The sequence below is a fragment of the Cygnus olor genome, chromosome 2 (assembly GCF_009769625.2).
Source record: "Cygnus olor isolate bCygOlo1 chromosome 2, bCygOlo1.pri.v2, whole genome shotgun sequence".
Lineage (NCBI taxonomy): Eukaryota > Metazoa > Chordata > Aves > Anseriformes > Anatidae > Cygnus > Cygnus olor.
In genome coordinates this window covers 160687199-160708325 of record NC_049170.1, presented here as the reverse complement: position 1 = coordinate 160708325, position 21127 = coordinate 160687199, and the positions used below count along the sequence as shown (strand labels likewise).

Below are 21127 nucleotides of genomic sequence, written 5' to 3'. Positions count from 1 at the left end.
GAAGCTGAGTCAAGCTGTGAGATCTCTTCCTGAAGACAGGGCTAAGTCTAGAAATGTACCCTCCCTGGGGCTTTCTCAAAGGAGATGGGCCACAGGCTCAGCGAAGCATTCACTGAGAAGTTTTGATCAGGCTACCTAAGGAACAAGAGGTCTCTTCCCTCACTAGCCACAATGCCGTCCGACTGTGCTGGAGCATTCTCCCTCCCCACTCACCTCTTCTGTCTCCTACTGGGTTTCTCCTCCTACTGCAGCAGTCATGACACAGATGGGAGCTCCTGCTACTGGAACCTTTCGGCCCCACAAAGCAGCCATCTCCTGCCCACAAACTACCTGCAGAAAGTCCCTGCCCCAAATCCCGAGCACTGACTCCTGCACAGAGGAGCAGGAGAGGACCTCCCCAGCCCCTGCCCACCACTTCACGAAGCCATTCAGGTACCCCAGGAGGTGCCTGAACTTCTCCTACCTTCCCAGGTGAGCCAGGGCAGGTGATGGGTCGTGCTCTCCAGCTCTCCGCTCCCCTGGACGTGCCTGCAGCTTGATTCACGGGCACCTCCAATCCAGCGAGAATCAAGCTCCACCCAGGGCAGAGGGTGAGTAAGAGCGAGAGAAAGGCAAACTCCGGAGAGTTATTCCCTCCCCAGGATTGCAGGGGAGCCAGAGATAAGGGCTGCACATTCCTGAGCCGCAGGCGGCCTCTCCCTTCCGTCTGCCCCGAGCCTGTCAGACCAGCTCAGGCCTGGGCCTTGGAGCAGGCCTAGGAAGCAGGCTCAGTACTGACAGCCGTGCAGGGACCCTGGCTGCCAGTCCCAGGTTTGGCCCATGCACACCGTAGTCCAGTACCTGCCCTGGAATTGAGGGTTTGGGCTCAGCACAGACTTGCCATGCTCAGGGGTCCATGCTGGGGAGACCGTTGTGTTGTGCACTGTGTGGCCATAGGGCCTGGGCCATGGCACCATCACAACAGGAGTGATTGGAGTGCTGGACCCTCAGCCTCCCTCTTCCACAGCAGGGCACTGGCATGCCTCTGAAAGGTACCTGAGGCCATGCCCACGCACCCCCATCTTCCTGGGAGTGCCCTTAAAGAGTACCTGAGGCTGTACCCAGGGCCCCTCCTGTCTCCCTGGGGGTGCTGTGCAAAAGTGTATCCGAGGCCATAGCCGTGCCTCCCCCGTCTCCCTGCACGGCCCCCCCGCCCCACACACTGTCATTTGCACCCCGGCCTCGCTGGCAGAGGGGCTGTCCTGCTGGCACTGCAGCCGCGCGTGGAGTTGGGGCCAGCTTCAGGCGCAGGCTGAGAAGGGTTAAGCGAGATTCCCCGCAGCCCCGGGCGTGGCAGCTCCTGTTATTTCGCCTTTCATGTTCTATCTTATTCAGCCTGGCAACCGCCGCGGCTGCTGTGTGCCGGGCGGTGCCCGGGCGGCTGGGAGGGCGCGGCGGGAGGCGGCTCCGCGGGAGGCGGCGGTGACTCAAGCCTGGCAGCCCGGTTCTGGCGGGCCCGGGCACCGCGGCGGGCGGGGGGGGGGGCGGGGGCGGGGCCGGGGCGACGCGGGCGCCATGTTACAGAGGCGGGGAGGGGAGCACCGTCCTGCCTCGGCGCTCGTTGAGTTTATCCTGCTGGCGGCGCCTGGGTGCCCACGCAGTGCAAGGACGGCGGGACAGGGCCCTACGGCGGGAGGGCGTGGGGGGAGTCCGGGTACTGTGGCCGGGGGTAAGCGGCACAGAAAGGCCGGGCGCGTCCGGGTTAGCCGTGGTGTGCGGTGCATATGCACGCACAGCGCAGTCAATGCGTGGCCGCGCATCCCGTACCGTCCATTCCTGGGTCTTGCTTCCTTCTGTATGGTCATGTATGATAATTTCGTGTGGGTATTACAAAACGTAATTTAATATTAAGGAGCCAAGACAGGAGGGGATGTCTTCAGAATTTGGAAATGTGCATGATTATACAGACTTCAGTAACATCCTTGTGGGATATTTTTCAGGAGCTTATTTCACTCAATGCAAAAGGATGGAGAGAGTTCCAGCTGAGGAGGTAACCAGTAAATACAGCTTTTAATCATCCTTCACTGTGTTGCCCAGGGCCTTATTCACCACACGCCACTTAAGCACCACACTGAATGGAGTTTAATTAACTTCCATGTAGATGTTGCTGTGCTATTCATCAGTATACTACTGGAATGCTTAACAAACACCAATTAAATTCTAAGTACTCAATTGGGCTGTGATGGTGTGATTATCTCTATTTTGGAGGAAAGGAACTGGAGCAGGAATATTCTATTTACAATGCCCCACTTATTTTGAGTGCTTAGCTGACGACTTCAAGAATCACAGCTTTTAGGGATACAAGGAATGCAGGATGGATGGCCACCTATAAAACAATCTTAACTCTGTAGTTTCATATCTGTCAGTGATTTCAGCTACAAGTAGATGCTTTCCAGCAGCACATCATGTGAGTAATCCCTGTTTTGTCTTGCTGTTTTCCTCTTCTCTTTGGTATAATTGTGTATGTCTTGGAATATTTTCCTTTGATAAAGTTTTTATGTTGTTCTTGTTTTCAGTGTGTAGGTTGCTATCTTTGTTAGAAAAGGCAAGATCAAATAAATGTTTTGAAATACAAGTAAGCCTAAGCAAATTTGCTCTCTGATGGAAAGTATTGTTGTGCCATTGGGATGGTTATGACAGTCTCCATCAAAATGTAGAACTTCAGGTGATCTTTGTATTTTCCATATGCATGCCCTGGAGGTAAGAAGCACAACTTAGAACTTATCCAAACGTGCTTATCCAAAGAAGCCATTGTAAGGAGTACTTGGTCAGTTTGATGCTCTTGTGGTTAACACATTGCTGAGGAAATACTCTGCTGTATTCTGTAAAGTTAAAGCGTGATTGGTTAATGCAGTTGTTCAAAAGCATGAATAACTGTGGTCATCATCCACTGGGATAAGATTGAATCTTCTAGATAATCAAAGACAGGTGAATGTATTAGTTGTTACTGTTATCTGAGTATAGATTAAGAAAGAAATCATAGAATAATTTTGGTTTGAAAGGTGTCATTGGAGACATATAGTCCAGCATCCCCATTCAATTCAAAATCCATTAGATCATGTTATTTAGTAGTATTTTCTGTGGTTTTTTTTTTTAGTATCTCCAAAGACAGTGATCCCACAGCTTCATTCAGTTCCTATTCCTAAGCTTGACCACCATCATGGTGATTTGCTTTTTCTAACATTTAATTGAATTTTTTTATTGCAGCTGATGCCTGTGAGTCTGATAATATGTCTGAACTACACACCGACTGCTCCAATTGTGTGTACCTTCAGCCAAAGAAAGGTATACATGATAGAAGGCTTTCCAAAATACTTTCATTTATCTAACATTATGACCATTTTCTTTCTCAGGTTCTGCTTTGACCAGCTGGTTTTCATCCATGAGCTGATCTGAACCTTCTGTGCTGTCTTGATGATGTAGGCAGGTTGTGCCAAGAGATGCACAGGGCTGTGTGCCATTTGTAAGCTGCTTGGCTTTGAGTCCATGTCATCTGGCATTTTCCCTAATGGCAAAGAAAACTAACATTGTAAGTGAAGAGTCTGTTGCAAAGATGAAGCTGATTCCTTCCCTGAGTGAAGTTACCAGAACTCCAGTTCTAATACGGCATCTTTAAGAAGTGAAGAAGGATGTTTGTGAGATTCACAGACAGGAGTACAGCCTGGAGTGTGCTTCCTGAATTACCTAATACTCTGTCGACAATGCTAAAGAAGCAGTTTTAGCACGTTTGTTGTGAAGAAATTTCAAGGTTCTTTCATATCTATTCATTAGTCTAAGAAATTACATTGTCTCCTTTTTTTAAGTGAATAGTTTAAGATACAATCCTGTCTTTATTTGTCCTTCCATTTAATTTGAACTGAAACAACATTCAAAAGGAGGTTATTTTTTTTAAGGTCAGAGGTTGTTTTCATGTTATCTTTTAGATAATATATCTTTCCTACTGTCAGGAAACTTTGAGGCCCAAAAAAGTGATGATACTGCCAATAGTGTCTGGTAATGATATATGTATTTAAAGCAGAATTTATTTGACTCAACATTGGTGATTACTATGTAGGTGTCCACAACACAGCAAGTTACCCATGATCATTTTATAGTCTTTGGAGGGCTTGTTACTATGTCAATGGAGCCTAGGATGCAATTCAGACCTTCGAAAACAGAGAGGTGAACTGCAGCTAAACCCCACTGAGTACAGAGGGAGATGGATCAGCTACCTTAGATAGAAACACCTAAATTTAGATGGGATAAGTAGCACTTCTAATCTGAAGATGAGATTTAGGTTGAGTTGAACCAAAGATGACTGTAAGGAAAGCAAGTTTCATTTAGTTTAGGTCTTTTTCCTGTATGATACTAAAACATGAATTTTCAAATCCCCCTGAAGGTCAAATCAAGATTGGTTCGCAATTTTTTTTTTGTGATTGTTTCACAAAAATTTTCAACAAGGTTTCAGTGTGTGGCTTTACAAACCTTTTATTCCTTAAATAATAATTATTTGTAATAAAGTTTAAAATTATCTGTAAAGGAATGTAAAATCCACATAAACTCTGTCTCTAGTTTCTACCAGCAAGCAAGATCCCATTTGAAGTATTCTTCTTGGGTACCGTATTTGAGGTGAATGTCAGTGTAGTGGCACTTGCCTTCATAGCGCTTATGGCCAGAAAAAACTATCACTCTTCTGCTTCAGTCTCCTATGTTATAACGTACATAGAATTTAGTCTTCTGCATTGAGTCTAGTAACCTATATTTGACTTAAATATTTGTCAGTAATGCAACTAAAATAAACACATCACCTTTCAGTCTTCTCTTCAGTAAATTAAATAAACAACATTTTAAAATATCTTCTCCCATCCTTTAAACTGTATTTACTGAACTTTTTTCTTCTAGCTTAAAAATCTGACTATCAAACTGTACAGATACTTTTATCGTCAGGCTCACTACTGCTGTATACACAAATGAATCAGCAACGTTATGTTATCATTATCAGCTCTTCCAAGTTTTCTGAACTTTAAATAGGTTTGACGTTTCCTGAGCCAGTGTCTGTTATACTCTGGAATGAAAATTATCTAGAATGGCTGATTTTAAGAAGGGGGCTCCTAACAGAGGTGATCTCATTGCTAATGGTCTAAAAAATACTTCATCACACTTACAGCATTAGGGTATTACCTGCATCTTTCCAATCAATAACTAGAATCATAGAATATCCCAAGTTGGAAGGGACCCATAAGGATCATCAAGTCCAACTCCTGGCACCACACAGGTCTACCCAAAAATTCAGTCCATGTGACTAAGTGCACAGTCCAAATGCTTCTTAAACTCCGACAGGCTTGGTGCAGTGACTACTTCCCTGAGGAGCCTGTTCCAGTGTGCGACAACCCTCTCAATGAAGAACCTCTTCCTGATGTCTAGCCTAAACCTCCCCTGCCTCAGCTTGACACCATTCCCTCGGGTCCTATTACTGGTGACTAAAGAGAATAGATCGGTGCCTTCCCCTTCACTCCCCCTCGTGAGGAAGCTGTAGACCGCAATGAGGTGTCCCCTCAACCTCCTCTTTTCCAGGCTGAACAGGCCAAGTGACCTCAGCTGCTCATCATACATCTTCCCCTCTAGGCCCTTCACCATCTTTGTAGCCCTTCTCTGAACACCCTCCAACAGTTTTATGTCCTTTTTGTATTGTGGTGCCCAGAACTGCACACAGTACTCAAGGTGAGGCTGTGCCAGCGCAGAGTAGAGTGGGACAATCCCTTCCCTCGACTGACTAGCAATGCCATGCTTGATGCACCCCAGGATGTGGTTGGCCCTCCTGGCTGCCAGGGCATGTTGCTGGCTCATATTCAACTTGCTGTCAACCATAACCCCCAGATCTCTCTCTGCGGGGCTGCTCTCCAGCGTCTCGTCGCCCAGTCTGTACGTATAGCCAGGGTTGCCCCGTCTCAGGTGCAGGACGCGGCACCTGCTCTTGTTAACCTTCATGCGGTTGGTGATTGCCCAGCTCTCCAGTCCGTCCAGATCTCTCTGCAAGGCCTTTCCACCCTCAACAGAGTCCACAACTCCTCCAAGTTTAGTGTTATTGGCAAATTTTCTCAAAACACCTTCTAGTCCTACATCCAAATCGTTTAAAAAAAACATTGAGGAGGACTGGCCCTAAAATGGAGCCTTGGGGGACCCCACTGGTGACCGTCCACCAGCCTGATGTGTCCCCATTTACCACCACCCTTTGAGCTCCGCCCATCAGCCAATTGCTCACCCATCGTATGATGTTTTTGTTTAGCTGTATGCTGGACATTTTGTCCAGTAGGATCCTATGGGAAACTGTGTCAAAAGCTTTACTGAAATCCAAAAAGATCACATAAGCTGGTTTCCCTTGACTGACTAGATGGGTGATCTTACCATAAAAGGAAATCAGATTTGTTAAACAGGACCTGCCACTCATGAACCCATGTTGGCTGGGACCTATGACTGCATTGTCGCCCAGGTTTGCTTCAATAACTTCAAGGATAATCTTCTCCATAATTTTACCAGGCACTGATGTGAGACTGACAGGCCTGTAATTGCCAGGGTCTTTTTTCTTGCCCTTCTTGAAAATTGGTACATTTGCCAGCTTCCAGTTCACTGGAACCTCTCCAGGTTCCCAAGATCGTTGAAAAATAATTGAGAGAGGTCCTGCGATGATGTCAGCCAGCTCTCTAAGCACCCGAGGATGAATCCCATCCAGACCCATGCACTTGTATGGATCCAGGTGGCGCAGCAAATCCCGCACATGTTCAGGGGCAGTTGGGAGTTTATCATTCCCACCGTCATGGTTCTCCAGCTCAGGGCACCCTGGGTCCCGAAGCCCATAATTAGCATTGAAGACAGAGGCAAAGAAGGTATTAAAGCTAGAAAGACCAATAAGTTATCTTCTAGGTGCTTTAGGAACCTCCTGGACTTGCTCATGTCAGCTGTGTGGTAATCCCAGTTGATGTCTGGCAAGTTGAAGTCCCCCATAAGGACAAGGGGAGTTGATCTCAAAGCATCTCTTAGTTCCGCAAAGAATAATTCATCAGCGTTGTCATCCTGGCCGGGTGGTCTGTAATAGACTCCCACAACATCCCTTTTATTTGTTCGTCCCTTAATCCTTACCCAGAGGCTCTCAACTTTGCCATTGCCAACTTCCAGTTCCACACAGTCCAGTCCCTGCTTCATGTACATCGCCACCCCCCCAACTATTAATAATGTTTCGCTGCCTTTTTTATTCAGAAGGTTGGTTATGTTTATTTTTTCTTTATTATTTCCAAGATAATACTAGTTATTTTTAAGGAATTGTCATTCAATGCATTTGTTATTTTTTTTTATTTATTTATTTTTTTTACTATTTTTATGTATGCATTTTCATACTGGATTAATTTAGTAATACCTTTAGATAATTACTATTTGTGACTAATGTCTTCACCAGGGCTCTTTTATGCTGACTGCCTTTAAACAAAGAGCCAGTAGGAAAGAGACGTTTGCTGCCCCAGATTGCTTATAATATGGGTTAATGACATGATGCTACAGTGGGATAAAACAAAGTAATCAGAAATAAGTGTACCTAATTTCAGATTGCAGCAGTTGTTACAGCTGTTAGACTTCAGCACTGGGAGAGAAAGCAGCAAACAAAGTAACAGTGAACCCACTTGAAAAGATGTGCAGGCTATTCTGCATTCTGCTTACATCAGTCCACAGCAGCTTGCTATTCCCTATCCTAGGAAATTTTGTCTGGATCTGTATTTCAACTAGGTCATACAGTAGGCTGAACCAATGCACAGCACAAACGTCTGTGTGATCAGTAATGGATATGGCTGATTGCTGCTCACTGAGACACAGTGAATGAAGACAAAACAGGTATACGAACCTTGTGATTGTAGTGGCCTTTGGCTTGAAACAATGATATTCCCACACGCAGGGCTCAGTAATCTCTTTTCTACTCTTAAGGCAGGACTTTGATGATACTTGACTATTGATTAGGTATCATTTTTTTCCTCCAGTTAGATCTTGTGAATACACACTGTATCAGTCTCATCGGTTCAGATCAATGGTTCTGCAGCCTATTTAATCTCTGAATGAGCTTCTCACCACTTGTATGAATAAACATATGAATAAATGGCTGCAAAATGTTACATAATAGATCATATTTTTCTACACTTATAATTGCATACACCATGTTTTGGTCCAACTGTTCAGTTTTTCTTCTTGTCTGAGGAGGTTAATATTAAGGAATGTTCTAAGTAGCTGTGTCCTCCAGCTATCTGGGGCCTCGTGATTCCTTCTGCCTGCCTGCTGGAACCAAACCTGGTGCCTTCAGCTGAGGTTGCTATCAACAGCAGTCACATTCAACACTACAAGGAGTAAAATCAATACAGGCAGTCAAGTCTTGTTTTTCCTATTTGGCTGATCAGTATTGAAGTTCTCAAGGGAAAGCACTCACACTCCCCACTCTCAAGACTCACAAGTACACGCATGCTTTCACGGAACCCTTGAGTATCAGCATGTCTCCAATGTCTGTCCAATACCCCAGCCAGATCTGGAGCCCATATACCCAGCCTACCTGTTTCCCACTTACTGGCTAGTCCAGCTTGTTGTCCACTAGTGAACAAATGCTCACAGTCACACTCTTGTCTCATAGGCACTCCACACTTGCAGATCTCTCAAATACCAATGCAAGTCCTTTAATACTGTTTCCTGGACCCTAGTTGAGCTTGCAGATTACACACACATGTGCCCATGCACATTAGGTGAAGGGAAAGATACATACACTTCTCCCTACTCCCTCCAGCATTTGGCAACAGGTACATGGTAACCTGTGGTCCCACTCCTGCATATATATATGTATATATATATTTTGATGTGACACATGGTGGACACTTCGTTCTTAAAAATTTGTACTCATTTGGGAAAGTGACTCTGCTTTTCCTTATTGCTTAAGGACATTCAGGCTTCTGACCTGCAAAAGAATAAGTGTGTGTCATAAATTACACTTATATTCACCAGTATGAACTTAAATAGCAGCAGTGGCAGATACATGAAGAAAAGTGATGCTATGGCATCAAGTCATTTTGATGAAATTATATGAAGTTATTTCTCTTGTAAAATTAATGTATATAAAAACACTATCTTATGCAAGGGAGCTATACAATTAAAGTATTCATGAAGCCACAAAAGTTCCATTTCTGGCTGCAGACCTGCAGCACATAGGCTTACCAGGGATGAGGCGGATACTGAAAACAAAAAAGAAGTTAAATAGCTGAGATGACAACATTACGCATAAGCTGAGAATCAATGCAGGAAACCCAAACTAGAACAATTGGTGGAAGAGACAGGAAGAACTTACCCAGAACTTGAGGGAGCTGCTTAAAGTATGATTATTCCATGAAAAATGTTACTGGATTTCCCTGGGTAGTCCACAGTAATGAAGATGCTCTGCATTATTGTGTACTTGTTTGTATCTTGTATTTTTGCACCTATACCTTTGCCACTTCACCATAAACTGAGAAAAATAAAATTTTCTCTTTAAACTTCTTAAATTTTTTGAATTGTTTCTGGATCCATTTCATATAGTGGCTCTGCAAACTAGTGCATTGGCACAATTGGCAGGAAAGGGCAGAAGTGTACTGTAATATGGAAAGGCATGTCTGAGGCTGTATTGTCCTCAGTCCAATTCTAGGATTTGGTTGGCACAGCATGTAGACAAACCTTGCCAAAATACACAAGAAAGACATAAATACCTGCCTCCTGTATATCAGTGTTCATCCTTCTCCTCTGGAAATCACAAAGGACTGGAAGAAATTGACAGCCTGTGCTTGGAAGGATTTCTGCCTCTAACTGAGCAATGTGAAATCTATGGCCAGGAAGCCAGCTGTTGAGAACCATTCTCATCAGTGATTTATTCAGGCTGGATTATACCTTGAAAACATGACCTAACAGAAGTTTATCTTTCATCATGTCCTCACTCCCTAAGTACACCTCTCATGCTTCAGGGACTGAAGCTTTATTTTGTCTGCCTGTCCTGGTCAAAAACTGTAAGCAAGTTAAAAGGGAAGTAGAAACTGAAAAGGCATTAGTTTTATTCATAGCATTATTGTCATTACTTATCCAACCATTTCATTTCTCTTATAATTTGATTATCTTTGTTCTTGTTTGAAGGTATTATCTGTGCCATTGCTCACACTAGCAAAGACGTTAGCGTTTGTTCTTAGGAAAGACAGTTGCTGCTGTTGTTCTACAACAGTATGCTGGCTAGTAGCTTGTTTATAGCTGTGGGGAAATAATATATTTCCCAGAAGAGAAATTGGAGAGAAGTAAAGTTTGGAGATTGTCAGTGTTATTAGAAGATAGGATGGAACAAGCTCTACTGTTTTCTTATTTGGACTGGCTGAGAATATTTGTCTTTATTTCCAAAGCACCAACTAAAGGTGACCTGCAGAAAGGGCTTGTTTTGCCCTGAGAAAGGGCAAAAACACTCCCTAGTTTGCATTTCTAGCTGGTGTATGATCCCACTCTACATGTTGCATCATGCAAGTCAAATTAGCAAGGAACAAGATTCTTAGTAATCAGTGGTGACAAGGGCAGTCCAGAAGAATTCTATGATTTTATGCTTGGTTGTCTCTCCAAATCTTTTTCATTTCTCTAAAATTATTTAGCCATATCAGTAACTGTTAGAATCTGAAATTCACAAATTTCATCATTTTATAAATGGCTAGCAGTGACAATGGAATAAATCTCAGATAGGAATGACAAATGTCATAGAGTTTGCAGAGGAGAAACGCAGAAAGAGAGGGGACTAAACATGAATATCCAGTGTAAATATCAGGGCCCTAAGTGCACTAGTAGGCCATAATGGCCCTCACTAGCCTTCAGTCCATGGGCCCCAGGATCTCCATTTCACCTTGAGCCCATGCCTTCTGTCCTGCTTGAGCTACATCATAGGAATATTGGTTTCCAGCCCAGCTACAGCCATGCCCATGCCTGCTTATCTGGGCCCTGAACCATGACTGACTACCCAGCTTCATCTCAGACCTGCTTTGTCATTATGGGCCTGCCCAGCAATCAGCTGTGTCTGAACCTGGTCACCATCACTGGACCTGACCCTGACCAGTGGTCAGACTTCCCAATTTGACCTCAGACCTGCCTTGCCACCACAAGCTTGTCTGGTTGTCTGGACTCTCAGCTGACCCTGTCTCCATCATTGTTCAGTCACTATGGGACTGAGTTCTGGTTGGTGACACTCCTAACCCGGCTTAGGAGACCTTGCTATCACGCTTTGCCCCTGGCTCTCCATCCTATAAAGATCAGTTGGCCTTCTATGATCACTATCAGTATACCAGGAACAGAGACACAGCATCTCCACCGAAGACAGAAACAGAGATGAACTGACGTGACCCAGGACCTGGAGGAGAATAGTAACACATCTTTCTTGATCTCTTGAGTTGCTTATTTTAGCATTTCAGATCCCCTGGACTACTATAGTGGAAGAGAAGACAGTGAAGGCTCCTTTTGACTTAACATCTGTGACTAACCCTTTCTGCCCCTTCCATTTTTGATCTGTTCCAGACACTTTATTTGTATATATTACCTTACCTGGGTTAAGTGCAACTTTGCTTTCTCCTATCTATCTAGTCTGAAGCTGTTTAACAAGATCTTCCTGTTCTTATTCCAACTCAGTATCAAGAAGTAATAGCTACCAGCAGGCACTCAGCATAGAACTTGTTTTTTATGCAGTGAACACATGCTTTGCGTATCATTGAAGAATTCATTGTACTCCTGTCTTTGACTTCTCAGCCTTGCTTTGCTCCCAGATACTGAAGGAGTCTCTTCAGAAACTTGCCTCCTTCATTCCCCTCCCAGTTCTTCATGGTAATTATTCATTGTAAAGATTTTTTTTTTCAAGTGTGGCTGTGGAGAAATCTAACTTTATTATAACAAGCAGGACTGACATCTGAATGGAAGTATGGGAGTGGGAACATGAATATAAATTTAGTCTTGCCTAATTTCACTATTATGCTTATAGTTTTTTTTGTCTGCTTTTAGTGAAAAAGTGCCTTAAATTAACAGTCTAAAATGGAGAATAAGAGGAAGAATCACTACAGTCAATATTGTTGGTATAGCAGCATTCTTTGAGTACCAGCATGTTTTTGTTGTTTTCTTACCAGAATATTCAGCTAATACTCCCATCCTTTTCTCCTGAGGAAAGATGTAGGAGATGATATAAACAATGAAGGTGCCTGTGATGAGATAATCGCACTTTGACATGTGACTAGATTGGTAATCCCCAGTCAGCATAGCGTGGCATTCAAGTTCATTGTAGCTGAACATCCAGTATGATCTGACATGCATATGCTTGGCCTGGCCAGTTAAAGTCTCCCCACAGAAAAAAGGCTGGAGGAACAGATCCCCTGTGATCTGAGCTCATCACTCCATTTGCCAGGGTCTCTAGCTTCAGTAGTAAAATTTGCATTTTAATTTCTAATATAATTTTATTTACATAAATCAGTATTGTAGCACGTAGAGAAGACACACAGAGTGTAAAGTCAGTTTAAATGCAGTTGTCTTGCATGAAAAGACCAGAAAAACTAATCATCATTTTGCAGTGAAAACATATTAGAAGAATGTTGGCTTCAATTGATTGATTTGAGAATTCAGCAAAACCGCAGGTAAGTAGTTTCAGTAGTTGAAGAACTGCACCTTTTTATTGTCTGAAGTTGTCGAACTTCAGCTTCCAAACGTGTAGCTCAGGCTCTGTTGCAGACATGTTACTAGGTGCCTCCGCGCATCTAAGCACCCACTGTTACATCCCGTGATCTTATTAATTTAGGCTAACTTGTTTTCTGTGAGCACTCCCCCCAGATTTTTCAATAAGCTTTAAAGAATACTGTACATTCATTGCAGACGTGTCTTTATTCTTCACAGGTACGTACCTTGCATTTGAGTTTATTAAAGCACTTTTGTTCAAACATGCTCCCACTATCAGGATCCGGGCGGCTGAGCACGAACGTGCCGCTCTCGCAGTGCCTCCTCCTCCCTCGGTTCTGCTCCATTCAGAGCCACTGGAGTAAGTCTGTGTTCGCTGGAAGGAACGCCCCCGCCGGACAGCGACCCGCCGCCCCGCGGGCCGGCGCCTGGCTGCTGATGGGTCCGCGGCCGAGGGCGCGGGCGGAGCTGGGCGCTGGGGCGGCGCCACTGGGAGGCCTCACCGGGCGGCCTCGCGCTGCCGCCGGGTCCGGGTGGGGCCGCAGCAGGGGGGGCCGCGGCCGTGCCGAGACAGGGCAACCGCGCCGTACGGCAGCGGCTCCCGTCGATTCGAGGTGGCGGAACGGCTCCGTCCCTCGCTGTTGGTGCCGCTCGTCGTCGAGCTCTTGCGTCGTCTTCACGCTCCTGGCTCCCGTGGCCCGGCCCGTCTACTACGGCCGGGAGCGGGTTTGCGCTGCGCAGCCGGTGACCCGCGAAGGAACGGCGGTGCCCGGCCACGACGGGTGACCCCGCCGCTGCAGCCCGGCGGCCCGCGGCTGAGCGGTCCCGGCCGCCCCCACTGCCGGCAGCACTAAGCAGCTCTTCGCCCCGTGCGGCGGCAGCGGCCAGTTGTCGGGACTGTCGGGACTTGGTGACTCAGCCTGCGAGTCGCTTCGTGTCCTTGTGCTGCCACTGACTTCAGGATGTTCTGACAGAGTTGGATCGGCGGTGATACCGTACGCACTGTATCAGGAGAACAGAGCCAGTTTAACGTGTATTCCTTAGTGTGTGTGCCCATACAGCTTAGTACCTGATTTTCTTCTTACGTTTTGATTTAGTTGTGACATTTTACCTATGTTTCTTTCCTTTTTGTGGTGTGCCTTTAAATCGTTCCAATGTTCATTCTCAGGCTTAGTTGTAGGTACTTAAATCTTGCTTGAATTGCTTGTTTAAGGCCTTACCAGAAGTGAACTTAACAGTTGGTCTCTTCACTGCACACGTTTGCAGAGCTGTGCCATTGGATCTTGGAGTTGTAAAAGCAGGTGTTATATGTGAATGGAATGGAATGGAATGGAACAATTGCAAGGGACCTACAGAGATCATGAAGTCCAACTGCTTGACCCCTTCAGGGCTAACCAAAGTTAAAGCGTATTACTGAGGGCATTGTCTAAATGCCTCTTGAACACAGGGGAATCAATCACTTCACTGGAAAGCTTGTTCCGTTAAAGATTTTTTTCCTAATGACCAGTCTGAACCTCCCCTAGCACAGCTTTGTGCCATTCCCTCACGTTCTATCATTGGTTACCAGGGAGAAGAACCGGTACCTCCCTTTCCATTTCAGCTCCCCAGGAAGCTGCAGAGAGCAATAAGGTTTCTGCTTAGCCTTTTCTCCAGACTAAAAAATCCAAGTGTCCTCACAGGACATGCGTTCCAGCCCTTTTACCAGCTTTGTTGCCCTCCTCTGGACACTTTCAAGTATCTTGATATCCTTTGTATATTGTAGAGCCCAGAACTGTAAACAATAGTCAACGTGAGGCTGCACCAACACTGTCTTTCTGTTCAGGTGTCCCAGGTAAATTATACATATGACTTCCTACCTGATTTATTTAGATTATTTATTTGAAGCGTGGAAAGTTTCTGATTTATTTTTATTTTTCCCTTATGCCTCCTGATGAGATAGATATTTCCTTTGGTTGTTGTTTTGCTTTTCCATTTCCATACATTAAAGATTGGTCATATATGAATGTAGGACATGACCTCTGAAGTGCTATAGGGAAGCCTTGTTCTCAAATGCTTGGATAGTAAATTTCACTAAAATGCTCACACAAACTGATCACTAGATTTGGGACTGGAAAGGAGTTTTTCTTAGGGTGCAGACCTTGGCAGCTTTTTACTTTCCTCGCTAGGCTAGAGCATGGCTTTACCGGTAGGATTCTGTGACAGAATTTCACCTAATTAATTATTTTCCGTTGACAACACATGGATCTTGTTCTCATCTTGAGGCAACTGGAGAATACAAAAGCTTGTAGGTCATTTGGTTCTAAACAGTTAACAAGGCAAAGTATAATGTGTGTGAAATACACCATGCAGGACTAAATTTTCATAATTTCATAGACTGTCTGGATTCTGTGTCCAACACAAGATTGACTTGGATTATAATCTGTGAGATACAGAGTGCATCAGATGTAGAATAGAAATCCTCAAATACTACCAGAATCCTATGTTTGTATACTTTTTCACTTTGGAGATGATCCTGGTTTGGCCTGCAGGCTGCTGAAGTGTTACTCAGGGAAACTTCTAGAAGATGCATTGTATTTTGAATAAGGAAAGTATTTCATTTTTGTTTCTAGTGCACAATTAAAACTCAGTATTTTTTCTGTGGAGAATAAGAATGGATTTTATACATTTAAATGATGGAAGAATAGCTATGGAAACTCCTACGGAATTTTAGGAACTCTTCTACTACTTTGGTATGCTCCATCAGCAAATTTTCTGCAACACAGTTGTTCTCTTTTATAACCACATCAGATGGTTTTGTTTAGCATCTTTCCTGAAAGCAATAACAGTCAAAAGAAAATCTGTTTAACTAGCAAAGGAAGCTTTGGTTATCTTTTAGTTAGCAGAGGAAAGGTAGGGGAAGATGCCTTATCTCTCTCTTGATTTTGCTACTTTATTTTTCTCACTTTAAGTGAACTTTGTATGCAGGTGGAAATAAAAGGGTAAAATGAGACCAGTGATTAAATGTTGCAGTGTCTGCTTCAGATAAAATTGTAGGATAAATAGATGAAAAGGAGAAATTAATGATTGGTCAAATAAAATTGTACATATATGGTATAGAAGTGCATTGAGTAGGTTGTGAACCTGTAGTACTCAGCCAATGAGGAAACGGGAGAAATCTGGTGTCGAGTAATAGGGAATATAAGGTTATGATAAACTTTTACTGTGCACGCCTGCTTGCAGGATGCCTGCCATTGCAATTGCAAATAAAATAGTTTCACAGAAGGTCCTGTCTGAAGAAAATTATTGAGATTTTTTTCTTACATATTTGGAAGAGGGCTAGGGGTGAGCAAGTAGCTTTAAGTAACTCATGATGCAACAACACACTGGAAAGATTCTCTTAAGTATTTTTTTATCTTTGTGATTTAGTGTGCCATCCCTTACAAATTCTGGGAAAGAAATTATGCAAGATTTTATTGAGGATAATAGGATTCTTGAATTTTTCTATACCTCCAGCAAGGTAATTCCACTTTCTAATCCTCATTCCTATTAACTATATTTTCCCTTTTTTTTTTTTTTTTTTTACTTCCCGTTTTCAACATCATAGTCCTTTTGAAAGCTGAGGCAAAGTGTGTATTTTCTAAGCTACACTTTGAAATGTAAAGTAAGTTTGATTTGGGGGTAGTTTTCACTTTGTGGTTGTTCTTTTTGACCTATGCTTTCTTTGAGCAGTTTCTTTTTCATTTTTTTTTAAGTGCTACTGTCTACTAATATCGCTTGAGAAATATTCATACAGTTAGATTTAGAAATTAACTTTTTACAGTTTTCTTGTTCACTCAGGGTACAGATTTGTGGTAGTTTTACCATTTCTATTTTGAAGAAGAGATTCTTTGGTATTCAAATCAGCCAGACTGAAGAACTTGGAAATAAAGAACCTAGCTAATTTCCCTAGTGGCTTATTTATAAATTGTTTTTATTTGTTCTTTTACTTAATTTATACTGAATCACGGATGGGTGCCCCATCCCTGGAAGTGTTTAAGGCCATGTTGGATGGGGCTTTGAAGAACCTGGTCTAGTGGAAGGTGTCCCTGCCCGTTTTGTGTGGGGTGAGGGTGGGCAGGAGTTGGAATTAGATGATCTTTAAGGTCCCTTCTGTTATAAATGAAGATACAACTCACTCTGAATTTAGTAGTATTTATAAAAGGCAAGTAAACAGCGCTGGGTGCATGGGGAGTCTACACTCTACCAACACGCACACAGAACCGTCGAACTTTCTAAATATATAGAACATTTTTAAATATATAAACCATCTAAGTATATAGAACATTTTACATATTCATAAGAAACCCGAGTATGCCTATACATATGTACAATCAGAAAAGGTATCAACTAAAACATAAACATGGCAAAGTTTTCCGAATTCTGGCAAGTGTTTAACAAACAATCCTTTAAGTCTATCACTATTAATGTCCATGACTGGGGGTTAATGTCCATGACTGGGGGAACATAGTTGGAGTTGGTAATCCTGGCTGAAGTGCTCCCATATCTTCCATGACTTCATTAATTTTTCTCAGATCATATAACAGTCTCCATTTTCCATTCCTTTTCTTGATTACAAACACCGGAGAATTCCAGGGCTAGTCGTGGGAACAATATGTCTCGCTTTAAGTTTTTAAGCAACTCGGCCTTCGGGCCTTATGTATCCTATTCCTCCCGCATCGAAGGGAAACAGATCCGGCTCCTTTTCAGGGCCTATGGGACCTGGATCAAAAGGAACGTCCAGGTCACCAGGGGGCGTAACAGCAAAGGCCTGCGATGGCAGTAGCGGCGGGGGGGCCGATGGTGTAGCAGAAGGATCGGTGGACGAGCCCGCAGCTCCCTCACTATCTGGCAAGCCACACGTTTCTGATTGTGGTCGCACACGGCTCTTTAAGGCCTCAGAGATTGTTTGCCAGGTGCCGAGCAATCCCGCCGCAACCTTGTCGTTTTTAGTAGCAGAGTCCCACACCTTGACCTCAATTTGGTCCCATGTTTCAGGATCATAAACTGTCTGATTGTTAATAAAGGGAATAAGCTGTAAGGTTACCAGGACAGTCTTTGTTTCTAAGGGCGTATGATTCCTCATAATGCGCAACTGCTTACCTTCGGCCAGCGAGGGGCAGTTGTGTGCGCGGGTCCGCTTCTCTCAGCTTGAGCTTCCTTCCAGCTCCGGTGCGCCTATTTCCAGCGGCTTTCTGTACGATACGAGCTTCTTAGAGCGGTTTGCTGAGTTTGGCCGAACCCATCTTCATTAGGCGATCAATGTCGCTGTTCCTGTCCTGATCCCTGTTCTGTTAGCCTGTCCCTGTTCCTGTTGTTCATGTCCCTGTTCCTGTTTTCTTCAGGTCCCTGTTCGGGTGCCATTTGTGGCGTAACGACCACACGGACACCAGGGTTCTTTTAGGATCAGTAACTGCTACTACTTTATTGATGACAGAACTTCATCATATCGTGTTGCATCCCATATTGAGGACAGGCTCCCTTCTTATACCATTCGCCCTACAGCAGTCCTTTTCCACTAACTCTTCATTGGTCAAACAATTTGGCCCAGCAACCAGCAAACCCCCAGCAACTTCCATGCCTTAACGGCGGGAGAACAAGCAACCCGAGGCGGCATGGCGTCTCCTGAATCACCCTTCTTTGTTCCCTCTAAACTCTTTACATTCCTGATGGCCTCATCGTTAAGAGTCCGATGTTATCACCAACCATGGGGCTTGTCGACCCCCATGGCCACACTCCCACATCTCCTCCTTCTTTATTAACATTAACCATCTTCTTGACAACAATTATTACTCCATATATCACACTTCCAACATGGCCTTAAACACTTCCAGGGATGGGGCAGCCACAACCACTGGACAACTTGTTTGTCCAGTAAGATAAGATTCATTTTCTTGCTACTTATGAAGTCTCATGAAGGACTAACGTTTTTCAAGGAATGTTGGAACTCAGACATTCACACACAAATGATTTGATTTGTCACTTTCAAATTTTGTGCTTGTCATAAAAAAAAAAAGAAAACATTGAAGTTAGCATTCTTTAGTGCAGTGGTTATAGAAATGAGGTAGAGTTTAGCGGCAAACACAGCTTAAATGCTAAGATTCAAATCACACAGGTGAGATTCTGGCAGCCTTGTGATTAACACTTGCCCCTTCCTCTCTACCCTCCTTTTAAAAGAGATTTTATTATTTTATTTTATTATTTTATTTTATTTTATTTTATTTATTTATTTTATTATTTTTATTGGTGGTGGTTGTTTGTTTTAATTTTTATAGACATCCTTGATTGGTTTGAAAAATCCTTTACAGTTGAATATTCACCTTATTCTTGAAGTAGATACTTATATATTTTTTCCCCCAGATAGATAATATTGGCTAATATCAAAACATAGTGGTTTTGTTTTTTTTTTTTTTTTTTTTGTGCTGAGAGCATTTTTTTCAGCCAAACAGTCCCTTTGGCAATAAAGTGGCCAGTTATCTTCATGGATAAGCTACTTGAGTTTTACACTGATTTTTGTTGTTGTTTGTTTGTTTTTTAATGATTCGTTGTTATGGAATACTGAATTTATGTTACATTCACATTAGACATGACCAAGGGCTGTTGCCATTTCTGGTGACTGTTCACGGGTCTACGCACTGTTTCCAAGTTTCTTTCACATGGTAATGTGATAAATTAGCGGGTGTTTGTTCATTGTCTCTAAAAGGAATGCAGAGAATATACTGAGAAGATAAGGTTTCACAATTTATGGCCTTGTTAAGGGGGAGGATTAAGAAAGTAGATAGTGGGGAAGGGGGTGCTGGGCAAACATCCTTGATGAAATAAAGACTCTGTGATCGCAAGGCATCGCTTCACTACCCCCTTTCCTGAGCACGAGCATAACGCATGAACACTGAGAGAGGAGCGACGACCCCCCAACAACGGACTGCGCAGCCTCAAGAGATTCAACAGGAACTTGGATGCTATAAAACAGCGATGCGAAAAAAGGAAAGTTGCGTGCCGTTGCGGAGCGGAGACTCCCTGGCCGCCCAGCGCTGTTTTGCTTGTGCCTGCTTACTTAATTAATAAAATATTTTTGATAGACCAGAAAATTGCGTGGTCTCACTTATGACAATTTTGGTGCCGTAACTCGGATGAAGGCGGATTGACTGGGGATCCTTTCGGGGGAGGCGCCCCGCCGGTTTCGGCGGCCCCTGGAACGGAAAGCCTCACTCGAGCCCTTCACTGACGAATCCTAAAATTAGGCACAAGCAAATAAAAACCGGTAACCCCAAGCAATCTTTGTGCACGAAGACCGAACGAAGACCCACGGGGTGGGTAAGTATAGGCCGGTGATCCGTTCGGTTGGGGTTGGGAATCCCGGAGCACGACATATGAGACGTCCAAGTGCGGACGAAGCGAGTGTGGACCCCTCGGTAGTGCGGTTCCCATATCCCGCGAGGGACTGGGCCACGAAAAGGGGGAAGCGTTTTGTGTGTGTGTGAGTGAAGGTGTTCCGGAAGATGGGGCAGAAGAAAAGTAAGCCTTCTGGCCTCATGGGAAGGGAATCTAGTGGTATAGGGATACCCTCTATTCCCTCTGATAGTCCGTTAGGAGTAATGATTAAACATTGGAGTGATTCCCCTTCTAGGTGGGGAAAGAGCAAAGTTAAAATGATTTATTATTGTATTGAAGTATGGGGCAATAAGCCCATAAAAGGGGACAGCGTTTTCTGGCCCCCATTTGGCTCTTTCGAGGATTGGATATGCCAAGCCTTAAATATTTACGTAAACTCCAAGGAGCCCTTTAGCCCGGAGGAAAGTGAGTATGCGCACCTCTGGATAAATTCAGATACAAGGACGCAATTATACCCTCTAAAAGAAAAAGGAGGGCGGGATAAAAAGAGGAAAGACTTAGAAGTTCCAGCACCACCCCCGCCCTATGTTCCACCGCCTGCACCGACGGCCCCCGTCCTTAATGGACCCTCTGAGTCAATAGTATCAGGAGAATCAGAATCAGATCATGAAGCACAAGGGCCAGTAACAAGAAGCAGGACAAGAAGTCAAAAATCTGACCTAAAGGAAGGATTATATCCCCTGCGGGAAATAGCAATGGGAGGACCCCAGCCAGGAATGGGGTATGTGGCTGTTCCCCTTAATTCAGGGGATGTCAGAGATTTTAAGAAGGAGATGGGAAATTTATTAGAGGACCCACTGGGAGTAGCCGAGAAAGTGGATCAATTCTTGGGTCCAAATATATATACCTGGGAAGAATTACAATCTATCCTGGGAATCCTCTTTACATCAGAGGGGAGAGGAATGGTTAGGTGTGCTGGTATGCGAATTTGGGATCAGCAGCACCAACAAGGCCCGGCTGCAGATATTAAATGGCCAGTGCA

At 44.0% G+C, this 21127-nt stretch overlaps 1 protein-coding gene and 3 long non-coding RNA genes across 9 annotated transcripts in view; 2 read left to right on the top strand and 2 right to left on the bottom strand.

Annotated features, from left to right (window-relative positions):
• FAM83H (family with sequence similarity 83 member H) overlaps window positions 1–1497 on the bottom strand; it is a 31464-nt gene extending 29967 nt beyond the window's left edge. The window contains exon 1 of one of the 2 annotated variants that reach the window (XM_040547595.1): window positions 464–1497. The gene's annotated coding sequence lies outside the window, so the exon portion shown is untranslated. The remainder of the gene's footprint in view (window positions 1–463) is intronic. The other variant, XM_040547594.1, reaches the window with a different exon arrangement.
• Window positions 1498–1534: 37 nt separating this feature from the next.
• Window positions 1535–5065, top strand: LOC121065100. 2 transcript variants are annotated; one of them, XR_005816886.1, is made up of 2 exons: window positions 1535–3300; window positions 3393–5065. It is a non-coding gene; the product is annotated as an uncharacterized LOC121065100 (long non-coding RNA). The 2 variants fall into 2 exon arrangements; XR_005816885.1 differs by having other exon boundaries at window positions 1535–3324.
• A 1774-nt stretch (window positions 5066–6839) lies between these two features.
• On the bottom strand, window positions 6840–14014 carry LOC121065097. 4 transcript variants are annotated; one of them, XR_005816882.1, is made up of 7 exons: window positions 13850–14014; window positions 12966–13740; window positions 12198–12272; window positions 9777–9907; window positions 9383–9538; window positions 8807–8995; window positions 6840–8390 (listed from the first exon to the last, which is right to left on the bottom strand). It is a non-coding gene; the product is annotated as an uncharacterized LOC121065097 (long non-coding RNA). The 4 variants fall into 4 exon arrangements; XR_005816880.1 differs by lacking the exon at window positions 12198–12272 and having other exon boundaries at window positions 12966–14014; XR_005816881.1 differs by lacking the exons at window positions 12198–12272; window positions 12966–13740; window positions 13850–14014 and adding an exon at window positions 11169–11610.
• LOC121065098 lies at window positions 8911–14092 on the top strand. Its single transcript, XR_005816884.1, has 3 exons — window positions 8911–9009; window positions 12201–12701; window positions 14005–14092. It is a non-coding gene; the product is annotated as an uncharacterized LOC121065098 (long non-coding RNA).
• The last annotated feature ends 7035 nt before the right edge of the window (window positions 14093–21127 follow it).